General features: G+C 40.9%; 1 protein-coding gene across 10 annotated transcripts in view; it reads left to right on the forward strand.

Annotated features, from left to right (window-relative positions):
- Positions 1-14,223, forward strand: part of LOC139995526 (uncharacterized) — a 261,227-nt gene that overhangs the window by 174,392 nt on the left and 72,612 nt on the right. The window lies entirely within an intron of this gene.

Raw genomic sequence — 14,223 nt, forward strand, 5'->3', positions numbered from 1 at the left:
ATTTTTAAGGTATCGAGGACTTTTTTCTTGTGATGTAAATTACCTGGCAACCGAACGTATACGCGATTCTCCGCAAGGTGATAGTTACCTTTCCATGGTGTTAGGAGATCGCGGAATCGCGAATCTGACGAATTTTCTCGAATTGCCAGACATTGTCATGTTAAATTGGTATCTGGCTCTTCTTTCAGTACTATAGTTCTTCCTTATTCCCGTTAAAATATAATCCTCTCTTACTTCTTGCAATTTCGACTTCTCAAATTCGTTCAATTCACAAGCCCGTCGTATTTCAAGAAACTCATTTGTCACACATCGCATTCTTTTATTCCTTTCAAGCAAAAATCAACATCACAAAAACGCGAAGCCAAACAGCAAACGAGGCAAAAAAGAAAACGATAAATTTCCATTAAAAACGCAATGATTGGCGAATACGCAGGTGAAGGATGGAAACGCGCGAGACGAGGAGCAAGCGTATTCGCGGTGAAGCTGGTAGGGCAGAGCCGGGCGAAAGTAATTATTGCGCTACTCGACGATTAACTTTTTTTCAGAGCCAGGCCCTCGCGCGCCCGCTCGCTGCTCTATGATTTCGCAGGCTGTATCAGCAGGATAATAACGTTCGAATATTCGTGGCTAGAACGGAACGTCGGATCGGCGTTAACCGGCGCTCGAAGCAGCCACAGCCGAGCGTTCTGATCGGGCCGAGCATTTTTCCTCTGGACCCACGAATGGTCCGGGTCCCAATTAGTCGAATAAATCGCCACGATAACCTAATAATGATTCTATTAACAATGTAAATGGGACTAAACTGCGGCGGGACGCGAGTCGAACCGTAATCGCGCCTCGTACCCCTAGGTAATAATCCCCATTACCAAAAGTTTTCGCCTTGCTCGCGTTTTATCCCCTCAGCCGCGACCTCGAACACGTAATTCCGTTTGCATACGCATAATATAACGCATAATATGCTTCCTATGAATCTCCATAATGGCCGGTTCAAAGTCGTCTCGCGGGCCCGCGATTCTCTATATATATATGGGCTTACGCAACCAACACCATGGTCCTCGTCCACATCGACGATGTCGACGACGTCGATCATCGGTGATTGTGTCGTCCACGTGTATTTTATTAGGTTGAGTGTCGCATAGCCTCACGAAATTATTTGAACACTTTGCATACAAATCTTTTATATATACATAGATTGTATGTTTCGTACAAAACATCTTGGAATCTCATTAACACCGTAACGAGATGCGATTGTCATCATTGTATTGGACAATATATAAAAAAAAGTTAATTTCAATATACGATCGAAGAATATTACAAGGTTCGGAACAATAGCTTGCAATCTACGAGTAACTGTTATAACGCAGAGACCTCTAATTAGAGCAATCTCGTTATTAAAAATATCAAGCTTGAGAAACTTAAAAAGAAGCAAATAATGTGCTCGTTGCTTCATAAGAAAAAATCGTCTCGGGAGAAGGAACTTTAAGAACTAAAGAACGAGAAGAAAAGAAGAAGAAGAAGAAGAAGAAGAAGAAGAAAGAGTAGAGGCAATGTAATCCGACGAATGGAGAAAATGATCAAAGCACCGCGTTTACACATTTCCATAATGTGCGTGCATTATCGTGCGCCGACGTGGCCAGCTCAATTATCGTATAAATATTATCCGGCTTTGAAACGCGATTATGTAAAAATTCGAGATGGAGAGCGGAATTGCAAAGCAGCGCGATTTTAAGTTGCGGGGATATGTTCACTGTCGTTGTATTATAATGCGGCCAAACGAGCGCTTTTGTTTCCCGAAGGACCGCTTGGACTCCCTTGTTCGTCTTCTATGCTCGCGCGATGCTTCATCCCCTCCCCCTCCCTCTAAATCCTCCTCCTTTCGAATCTTCTCCACTTCTTAATTCTTTATTTTTTCATTTATCGCTACATATTAGGACACAGGTTAGAAATTAATGTAATTTCTATAAACGTGATTTCAGATCGTTTCGTAAGTTTAGTCTGTCAAAAGTTTGGCATGAAATTACAGAAAAGCATTATGTGTTTAATTTGATATCGCCTCTTGCCATTTCGAAACTAACCGAGCTCGAAAACCTCTATAGCTTGGAATTTGTATATTTCGTAAAACTATAAAGATCTGCCAACGTTAAGCTTCCCATTAATAGTGTCCCAATAATAATATTACGAAATAACATTAACATTAGGAAATATGAAAAGAAACAACTCATTCTCTAGCTATATTTCTAATAACAAGCGTTGCGCCGAATTAAGAACGGTGCAAGAAGGTCGAACGTTTCATCGAAGGGGCAAATCGAATATTGCTCCTTTCCACGGCGTCTAATCGAGCACGGTTCGTTGCATAAGTATAGACACGAACACGTCGACGTTCTTATTAAGGTAGAAAGTAGGAATGCAACTTACGGAGCATCAGAGGGTACAGACGTTGAACGTTCGATTCAGCCCGGCACAATTCCACCAATCCCTACCTAGCTTCTTAAAAGGCATTTTAAATCGGCGTGTCGTGAAAGAATCTCATAGAGATGCGCCGTATAAAGGCATTCCACCAACCCTCCTATTCTTTCCTCTCTTCTTTCTCATCTTTTTTTCTTTTTTTTTTTTTCTTTTCTTTTGTCTCCTTTAACCGTTCATCGTTTCGATCATCATCGAGAGAGCTTCCTTCGCTCCATTCTTTCCTTGTTGTTATGACTAAGTATTTTCTAATTCGTTACAAGTTACTCGAAGATATCGCCCTTTTCCAGCGAAATTTTCCTTCAAGCGAATTTTCGTTCTTCAATTACCGTCGATCCGATCTAATCGTACTTGTATCAGAATTTGTTTAGTTTTGAGACAAATGTAAAGCGGACAAACGTTATACGCCGTACCATTAATATTTTAAAACGTTTAAAAATGTATCGAGTAGGTAAACCATGTGGATGCATAGAAAATTTAACGATTATCGATGCGTACTGTCGCAGGTCCTTGGTTTATAAAACATCGCGTCTCGGTTCCGAGACATTCAAATCTCCAGCGCGGAGATTTCGCGCGCCATAAGACCAAACGTTCCTCAAGATACTGGAAGTGTCGGTAAATGATATCGCGACGGAAAGCTAGGATAATGGAGCCGGAGGTTGAAGGTTGACAGAGGGGTGAATATGGCTACAGGCTATGAACACTCTCCGCCACCGCAAATCCGAGATTCGATAAGCCGACTATAGTCTTTTATTAGGATCCACTCAACGCCGCCAGCGTAAACTCCGCACCCTGTTAGGCCACTCTTTTCAGAAGGTATCCCTCTAACTATATTTCCATGTTGCGAATTGTACGTGGCTGAAGAAAGAGCCGCGAATATTCCAAATCGGTCGAGTGCCTGGAAAATCTTAATAAATTAATTCGATAGTAGGATGGAAACGAAGCGAACGATACGAAGAAAGTAATTTAAAAAATATACAGGAACGTAATACAAAATTAACTTCTCGACACCAGGCAGATTAATTTCTTCTCTTAGCGATCGATAGAATATTTCTAAAATCACCCTTAGCTTGTTTAAACTTCCTACAAAAATATTCATACATATACTCTACACACTCTGCAGCATCCGTATCCAGAAGCATTAATAATAGAACAAAACTACACACACGCGCACATAATCGAAGAAACCACATGGTTTAAGCCTGCTGTGACACGCTACTCGTTTATTCCATAAATCTGACAATAAATAACGGACATATTGGGGGTGTTGGATATCGTGGATGCTTATCGTATCCCACAAATGCGCCGGAACGCATTTAAAATGTATTGAACTGTCACGGGGCAGCGGTTTTCCGGATTTTTACATTTTTCATCGGCGCCCAGACGCAGGTCCGCGTGGATTACTGAGTTATTGTTGTTCTAAGTGTGTCGGTCAGCGGGGGGAATGGAGAGACCCCAACGCATCGACCCCGGGGGTAATCCTGACCATAACAGTTGGAGGCTCGCATCCCCAGAACACTCACCCCTCAGCTAAGTGCAAGCAACGAGAGGAGAGAAAGCTCACAGCCCTTGGCTAACACACGTCCCATGTCAAATAGCTGCTCGTTACGTAACTTCTGGACCTACTCGTCATAATGCACCTTGTGCATCCACGACTGTCGTTAGTCTTTAACTCAGCTTCCTTCTTTCGATCGTTTTCACTCCAATCGTACTTTTCTATCCTCGTGAAATTTCTTAAATTTCACACAGAAACGAAGTAGTCGTTACTGATTTTATGTTTCACTTTTTTTTTTTTTTTTTACGAGGATATCGTAGAAGAATAGCGCTAGTTCGGTTTGAAAATGATTATACGTAGCAGCGAAGGCGACAGATATGGAACTTTGAATTTGTACCTCATTTTCATACATACACGTTGCCATGGCGTTTATAGCAGGCTCTTTGCGTATACCTGTTACACGGCTATTACGTTAACGTCTAAACGATTCCTCGTAAAAAGCGTTAAATTGCACGCATTAATTTTCGTCAGCGTATAAAGGGGAAATATATGTATGTAATAGGATTTGCAAACTACTCGACGATTTCCATTTTCCTTCGTTTATCTTTCTGTAAAAGTTTAAAAAATTGCCACTACGCCTATCGCTCTAGCCACTGATCTTTAACAAATTCAACAAAATTAGCTTCCAACTCCATTCATTTCATTAAAATCTCATTAGACGGCTCTCATCCGTAAACGAAGAAGCAAGAAACTCGTATATTAAGAGAGTAACTCGTAAATCAGCGATGAACGCGGTACAATTAATCGAAACGGGCGGGGAACGAGATCGCGGTAGCTCGTTAGTTTGCAAAACGTTCGCGGCGAATCGAACTCGCGACATTAATTCCGTCAGGACAATTCGACCCAATTAATCTCGACACGCGAGACCACGAGAAGAGAAGAGTCGGCGGTGAAATCGTGCACGAGCAAAGGACGAACAGAGACTATCCTAATCTGCATCGGCAGATTGCTCTGAGAATTGACACGGAGGATTTTGCCTCGCCCTTCCAAGTTGCTACACTTGACGTCTCATCTTAAATCAAACCGTCTCTCACGGCCAAACACCTTAGAGTCCCTCTCGCGGCTTCCGCTACAGGACATAGAACTCGATGCATACATTAAGGCAGCTTTAATTGAGAAGAGTTCCCCGGACGAGAGCCGCTACGTTGATAATAACGATCACGTTGAACCTTCTTCGTCGAGGGACGACATTTAAGGCGTCAACTTGCCGCGATCTTGCCATCAAACTTGAGGAAAATTTATACTATGACGAGCTTCGTGGCAATAAATGTCGTTCGACCATTAAATCTTTCACACTCGATATTCTATCTAAGCAATATCGCGTACGATTATATTCTTAACTCTTAATCTTAAGGATATCTATCTCTTTTTTTTCTTTTTTTAATATAAACCTCACGAGGCTAGATAGTTAGTTAAACGTAAAACTGAAGAGTACAGCGCTGCTGAGACTAGGATATTCAGCGAATCGACGATATGTTCTTAACGGCAAAGAAACGAGCTGAGTAAAATAAACCAAGTACTTGACATAGAAACGGAGCATACATATATCACGCAGTGACAGTGCTATAATTGCGTAGAAACCAAAAAAGAACGTGCAGCTATTCACGGGAAATGTAATTAACGCATTGCTACCAAAACAAACAAACTAACCAGAGAATAAACGCGTCTCAAGCACTATACATATCGGGGAATCAAGTTCATCGGCGCGATACGTTGTGTTTAATTTTCTTACTCCGTAATCATACTATATTACCAAAGATACATCGATTTTTCATAGATATCAATTATAGATAGCATAGTGATCTTACAAAAAAAAAAAAAAAAAAAAGAAAAATTGGAAGAGAAAAGGAGAAGAAGAAATAAGCAGCGAGTATCGAACATGCGTGTATACATTATAATGTACGTAACGGTAGCTAGCCGATTCTCCCGAGTAAATTAGTTTACACGCGGTGAACGTGTTCAGCAAATGAATACATAGGACGATCGTATTCCTCCTCGCGAGGCGCGTTCTATCGCTCGTGTCGTTCTAATCAAACCGACTATGTGTGTTATGGGAAAGACGCGAAGCCTGGAATGAAAGAAAGAAGAAACGATAAAAGAGAGGATAGAGATAGAAGGTAAGGAAAATGTGAAACAAAGGAGGGAGTGAAGAGATAACGGAGATTCGCGAATAAAAAAGAAACGTGAAGAATTATTTAAAAATATACGAATGGCAAAAGGAGATGGTAAAGGGAGCCCCAAAATGAAAGAAAATTGGAAAGGGAAGAGGGACAGAAGGATGAAACTCGTTTTCTCGTGCTTGGACTGCGACCTAACTGCGATTCGAAACGAATGGTTATTAAAATCGTACCTTCCGTGCCGATTGTAACTTTTCACGTACTAGTCTTCCGATACAAGTCGTTTTCCCCCCCTTCTTACGCGTTCTTCTACCCCCTGAAGCGAATTGATAGCGAGCTTGCGTACCGTGAATTTGACAGACGATTAAACATCGAAGACCTGTGGTGCTCGACGACGATGCTCTACCTTCTATTTAGGAATCAGCGAATCGACCCAGTCGAAATTGAACGTTTTCATGCCTGCTGAAATTTCTTCCTCTGTCCCCTCTTTATTTCTTTCTTTCTCCAACGCCAGTTTGCATGACAATGTAAGTAGGGGTAGGTTGGTTCTAAGGAAATTGTTGATGTACGATTTGGGATGGGTGGTTCAGTTTGTTTTCGGAATTAAATGGAAGATTGGCAAGCAGGATTGTCGTGTTTTTTGATGATTCGATGCGTGGAATTTTGGAAATGGAATGGTTTTGCGTCGCATTGGCGATTGGATAAAAATACGATATTATTTCAAGTATTAAGTGGAACACACAGTGGAAAGGAATCTTAAAGATTAGAAAATGAACAAAATTGTGCTTATGTTTCTTCCGTAATCTTCGAGCAACATAGAGCCTCATAAATAACGCAAACAAAAATAAAATCTGGAAGAGTGTGAAACAAATAATAATAAAAGAATTTAACAGAATTTGAAATTTCATTGTACAGAATCTACGTTTAACAAACAATGTCGTCAATGGTGAAAATAACAAAAGAAGAAGAAGAAGAAGAAGAAGAAGAGGAAAACCAAAAAGGAAGAAAAAGGAGAAGAAGAAGCATTGTTAGCAGAACGTTGACCGATAACTGCTAATAAGCCTCTGCGTTCGGGCCGCGCTTATTATAACGACGGCGTCATAAAGAAATGCATAATAGAATTGTAAATGTATGGAAATGCTTTCCCGAGCTTTTGAACGGTCCGACGAGAGGACATGCATTTTTCTTCAATTGCATACTCACCTTTTGAATAGGTCGCGCGTCTGGTCTACATGCACACACCGTATCTTATGCGACCGGCCATTGTATGTGTATTAACACAATGCAGAATAAACTGAGCGACTGAAACGGATTACACTCTTCCTCCGTGGAGGCCAGCTTCAAAAGGATATGCAAACGATGCGAACGCTAACGTGGCTTCCTTTCGACCAGAATCCGCGTTTGCATCGTTGAAAAGCTACTTTGTCACGGAAAATTTTTCTTTCGAAAAATGTTGCTTCGTGGATATACGAATTGCTGAAAAATTCCACCGCACAGAAAATCTTTCAGTTGGAAAATGCAAGTAGCGATCAGTCGAAAGCGTACATTCTTACGCTGTGACTTTCTCAACTTTGGTTATGGCTGTTGCGTGATGTAAATTTAAAGTTACAAAAGGTTACAGTATAGCGATGTTTGACAAGTCGAATAAATCTCTGTTTAAATTTCATTTCTATAATTATCTCCGTAAATGTATGAAATTACGTAAAAATCCGCAGGCTGGTTAGGATTCTTGTTTCTGACGCTTCGGTCGATCCTCGTACTCCACGACACACAGCGATTCGATAGAATTCCTACTTGCTTAAAATCGATTATTTCGAACATAGGACATAGTTCACGAGATACACCCCTCGAACTGGTGGAATCGAAGAAAAGAAAGAAAGAAGAACCGGGAGGGGGCGGATATGAAGGCTTGCGAAAGGGGGCCGATCTAACGCGCTCGGTGTTCGGCATTTGAAGCGTTCCGTTTAATTAGCGGCCGTGCGTTTTCTCGCAGCTCGTAAACGGAGCAAGTAGACGAAGTAGATGAAGTAGAGGAGGGATGAAAAAAATTTCAGGCCATTTCACAGTAATTAAAAATGTTGTAATAAAGGCAGGGAAGGTTCTTTTAATTCGTAACGGCTTATATTTATAGCGTCTTGCGACTAATAATACCGCCCTCCCTCGTCGCGGCGTACAACAGGTTAGCCAGGGATGGCCACGCCTCGAGATTCTATAGTTACGCGCTTAATTACCCATCCTGATATACGACGCCGATCGAGAGCGTTTATTAATTGCGCTTCAACTTATTATTCTTCTTCTGCCGCGATATCACCGGCCCTCTAATGAAATCTCGCCGGCGAGACCACGCCACGGACAAGAGAGCTTGATCCTGCTTTTGCAACGTTGTTAACTCATAAATGAAAACACTGTCTCTATACGTGGATCGAGCGAATCGATGGTTTCGATATGCAGCGATAAAAAGGCAGCTGCGATATTTCAGTTTAAAATATATTTATTGAGAGAAAGAGAGAGAAAGAGAGAGAGAGAGAAAGAAAGTTTATTACCACGAATATTAGTTGATTATGAATTTACAACACGTTTCGAAAAGTGATTCTCATTTTATTTTCGATTGGAATTATTTAGGACAGTTAATTGAACTTCTGAAAATTTAACTAATTTTACGGAACGATAACGAGTATTCAGTTTTGTCTGATAATATTCTTCCGAGTGACAGAAATTCCCACGTTTGCCCGATTCCTGGACTATGAATACAAATAATCGAAAACGTTGGCGGAAAAAGAGAAACGGCCGCCATATAAATTCCACTTTAAGTGCAGATACGTATGCGTTTCGGATAGAAGCAGTTATTCATAAGCAATGGAGTATAAATAATACAGTAGGCTACTGCGCCTCTGAAACATTGAAAGTCTTGTAAATATTGTATCGGTTGAAGGGGGAATCTGCATACTTGTTATCTGCCTTCTGCGGCTATCTCCTCTCATACTTTCATTGTCGAAAATTCCATTACATTTTCTCTTTAAGTGGAAGAAGAGGATCTAAATATTTCCATGTATAGTCACACGAGCCATAGCAATTCCTTTTAATTTATCTTATACGCCTTGTTCGCATCTTCATATCTTTTTGTTAATCTCGATTTCACATCGATTTTTCTACGCGTGTTACGTAATCGCGATATTACATCGAAAATGGTGTAACTTTCCTTGGTTACGGCGGACAAGAGTAACGAGAGATATTTAGCACATAATGTTACGGGGACTCATGAATTACAAGTGCCGCGTATTCGTTACGGATATCTCGAAACATTGCTGTTGGTTCACAAAGGAACGCATATGGCGCGTTCGCGGTTATAAATTTCGTGTCTTAAGCCGCGGTATCATCTTAAAATAGAGGCAACGTCGTAAATAATGACACGCGCCTTCAAAACGGCTCGTCCCGTGTCCATAAAGAGGACAATAAAAACGAGCAGCCAGCCTCTCGCGCATCACAGACCGACATATTACCAGATGTATTGTTTCACCGATTATTTAATATCTTCTGCAAAACCATCGTAATACAAGTGCCTCGTAAAAACTTATGTACGGAGCAAGAATTTTCATTAAAAATTTCTCTCGTGGTTTTTATTAACTTCAAACAGATTATCATCAAACTCGCTTGCGAGAATTCCTTGCGCAAAGTTAAACGAAGTTTGAAGAATGGAAATTTGTACAGACCTTTAAAGATTTTATTCGATTAATGTTTGTAAGGAAATCAAGTTTCGCGCGATAGAGTCTGTGGAAATAACGATAAGAAGATGGGCGACTGTAATATTTTCTAAAATTCTAATTCAACGACAAAAGGCATTTTTTTTTTTTTTTCGATCGCTCAGTACGAAGTGGTTCGGTTCGGCTGGACTCGATCGATTTCGAAGGGTCGTTTAAACGGTGGCATGGCATGGTGAACGATAACGCGGAGGGGCATTAATCAGATGGAGAAATGTCATTAGGCGAAGCAGTGTTCGCGCGGCAATCTTGTAAAACATTATTCTAACTAAACTGTCATAAACGGGAGGAAATGAAAAGAGCTGCTTAATAGCTTATGTATGCAAATGCGGGGCGGCAGATTGCGCCGAGTGCTCTCTCGAGTGAGAGAAATAGCTAGTGGCCGTGGAAAGCGGTCGAAAGGGTGATTCCCGTCGCCCTTCTCACCACTACTTCTCCAGTTTCCAATGACGAGCTTCGCTAGCCCTTCTAAGTCCTTGCATTCCGTTTCAAACCGAGCCTTCAATTTCACGAACAAATTTTTGCTGACTAATATCTGATCTTCTTGTCTGAATTTGCTATGTAGCAGATATCATGTTGAACAGCCCATTTTGTTATTTTAAGTATTTGAATCTTTTTGTTTAAACTAATCGCGTATCGAGCGTTCGCTTGGCGAAAAATATTCTTCGCAATTTCACGAAACAATATTTTCTAGTCGATGAATAGAATTGAATGTTAATTACTGCAAAAACTGGCCAACGTTGTACAGAGATAATATCGAAGTAAAATGATGAAAGGAATAACGAAGCACTGGACATGTTCGTAACATTAACGTTAATACCGCGTGACGTTGAATAATGATCCACGAAAGATATGTAAATTTCGAGCGCGTTTTCTAAGATATTCACACCGTATCTCTCGTTTTAATGAACGAACCGGAGATCCTGTTAATAATGCAAAGTTTACATTTGTCGCGTAGCTATCAGCATTCATTGACTCGGACTGCAAGCGTGAATAGTAGAAAGCAATAAATCATTCGAGATAAGAAAGCTTTTAGCTATGATTAATTAGCCTTCGATAAATTACACACACTGTTTTTTATCTCTGAAAAATGTCGTATAACAAATTACACGATACAAAGTTTCGAATTTTTATTACGTACCAGATTCTCGCGACATGTTGTGTCACAATTGTAACACACGCGTAACTATCTGTTGCAAACACCAGAAGCACTATGACGAATGAACTTTGCAGAATATTCCGAACACTAGTCGTTAGTCGTTCAGGATTAGGCACTAGAATTCAGAGATGCAATACTATTTTTTCATTCGAGGACTGGTTTTCGATAAAATCGAGTTTGAAACTTCGAGGGATTCTTCGTTATTTTTTTAACATTTTTATTTATTGCATTGAATGTCACTACTCAGAATGCAACGTATACGTATCGCGTTAGAATTTTCTGCGAGAATAAATCATTGATCGAAGACTTACCGATATCGTACCGATAACTTTCTGGCAACCTTTTCTCTCGTTTACGTCGGTTTCGATTACTAATTACAAAAGCGTGGGGGAAGCACGAGGTCGCTCTCCTTGGCATGAATATTCATGCGGCGATCATAGCCTCCTAAAATTGTCGTTGCGAAGTTTACGCCCGATTCTTATCCGTGAAATTTATTATAATACTCGTTGGCGGTATACGATTTTTCCGACCAGCGTAGCATGGTCGTTTCTCTTATCCCGGGAAAAGATAGACGACCATTAAGACGAATAAAATTAATAAGGGGCGGGGGGAGAAAGGGAAAAAAGGAAAAGAGAACGAGTGGAAAGGGAAAATATCTTGACCGTTTTAGGCCACGCACGATAATTATGCAAATCGGGATGCGACGAGCGGCGTACAATGTTAAAAACGCCAATTTCGTTAATGCGACGATCGTGTCTTTTTTCTTTTTTCTTTTTCTTAGGAAAGCTCATTCAATCTTCACGGTGGAAACATGGTTATTTGCGGCTATGATTAACATTATTATGAGTATGTCGCCGGATAGAGGCAGGACGGTTAAATTGGAAATAACGGAAAATGCGAATTTTAATGCGTATTAATCACGAGACTAGTAATCCAACGGAGAGGAAAGGGGAAAAGGGACCATTTGATTTCTGAAAAACTTGATGAATAAATGCAAGCGTATACGAGACATCATCGGAATAAAAAAAGATATGGAATCGAAGTATCAACGCAATACGAATTTTACGTAATTTAGGAAAGAATTATTAAATTTAACATGGAGAAGATTAAAGGGAAGACGGGGAGAAATTGGAAATCTTCGTTCATTTACGTCAACCATCGAGCTAGTCGTAATACATTCGAAAGTACGTTAATAATTGAAATAAAATTCCTTATCACGGCAGTTCGATCTCCGGCTTTCCCGAAAGCAAAATGGATAATAATTGGAGCGGGGTCCCGCGGATTGTATCGCTATTATTGCGACATGCTCGAAACTCGAGAAGCATAATTAAACTAGGGTTGAGTCTCCCTCTGTACGGCTAAGGAGGATCGCTCCTCAATCCGGCTCCTTGATCCAATTAACGCGACCGAATTATCCCTGGGTTTCGTAGATGTCGGCCCAGGTACAGTCTCGCCAACAGGATTCACCTCCGCTTCTCCGCCTTAAACAATTTCATTTGCATAGCAAATAATCAAATAATTTGCTTTGACATTTAAATTAGCGAAAAGAAAAGCGGCGGGTGTACGCGAAATGTCGCCGGGCCTCTCTCTAATTTTCAAACACGCCAACTAACCGAACGTAATTTCTCATTTACATTTTATTCCCTTTCGTTTCGTTGGTTACTAAGACGCTGGTCAAATCGAAGCGTCACACAGAAGCGAATAAAAATTCTGTACACTTGAATTAAACGTTCATCGCTGTAGATCAAGCCAACTTCGATCTAATAGCAACAACTGCATCCGCTTGTCCGAACGTGACCTCCCATCGCATAAATGAAAAACCAAAGGTAATTGGGTGAGTCAATGAACTTCCGTTAAAGAATTCATATTACAATATACGAACCACTCGTCCCTCCATGAATTTGCATAAATAAAATTCTACTCCACGTATAAATTAATTCCACAATTTCCCACGTACAACACCGTTTTACCCAAATAGATTCCTATTCGCGCGTTACGATCGGCTTCATCCCGGAAGACCCGCATCTTCGCAAAAATCCAAAAAACCAACCAAACTCAAACCGAGCCAACCCACACGCATGCACCCACACTCGTTTAAGGAAAACATGCCGCATCGAATTGAAGTTGGATTTCTCCTGGCGAAATTTCGATACAATTGAATGCTGATCCACATCATAGTGGCCCATTCCTATGTATGAAATCCACGTGCACCGTAGACGAAGAAGCTTCGGGGATGATGCGACGCGACGTTGCCCACCATCATATACAGATATTATTGTTATTGCAGCGTGTAAGCGCGGTGTGTGCTCGTAGGGTGGCCTTGTGTATCGGCCTTTTCGTTGAGTGGACGCGTGCTTTTCGACGCAGGGTCGAAACGTGGCCTGGCGACTTAGCTCGGGGATGGAGCACGGCGTCGTTATGCAAAGGAGATGGTCAGTGTCGGTGATCCGAGGATCCCGATGGCCAAAGGTCGTCGCATTCCAGACATCCTGCGGAATTGTTTCTGCAAGATTGTCCGCAACAGAACCGCTAGAATCGTCCATGGCCAAAGTCTGACGGATGTTCCGCTATATTGAAAGAAATATGTCACATGAACTATCTAGCTGCCCGTAATGGTATCCGCTTCTGCCTCGCGGACGATGGTTCTTCCTCGTATCCGTGTCTGTACAGGGTGAAACGTTCGGGGTTTCGGTGGGATTGATATGTTTCAGGGGACAATGTAGCGTGAGAAGGGACACGAAGATTTTTCCAAGGTATTTCCGTGTGGATTGTTCGTAAGAGGGTAGTTTCTTAATTTTGGGTTGGTAGTATATGACTTCGAAATTCGTTCCGTTCCTTGGATCGTGGTTTTTTAAAAATATAAATTACATCTTCGATGGCATTTGATTTTGACGAAATTGAATCAAGTGCTAAATTGGTTAAATATTTTTAAGAAATTTATCGATAGTACGCGTATACCGGATCTGGCAACCTCGTATTAAGAAAATGGAAGAAGATCTCGTTCAATTATTCTACGACTTGGAATAATCGATCAATAACGCATATCACAACGCAAAAATTTCAAACTCGACATTTTATTGGTATACCATACTGTATGTATTCATATATTGTAAAACAAATCGCATTATCTCGTGTAAACGCAATAAACCAAGCATCTAAACCCCAACGTAA

The sequence above is a fragment of the Bombus fervidus genome, chromosome 16 (assembly GCF_041682495.2).
Source record: "Bombus fervidus isolate BK054 chromosome 16, iyBomFerv1, whole genome shotgun sequence".
Taxonomy (NCBI): domain Eukaryota; kingdom Metazoa; phylum Arthropoda; class Insecta; order Hymenoptera; family Apidae; genus Bombus; species Bombus fervidus.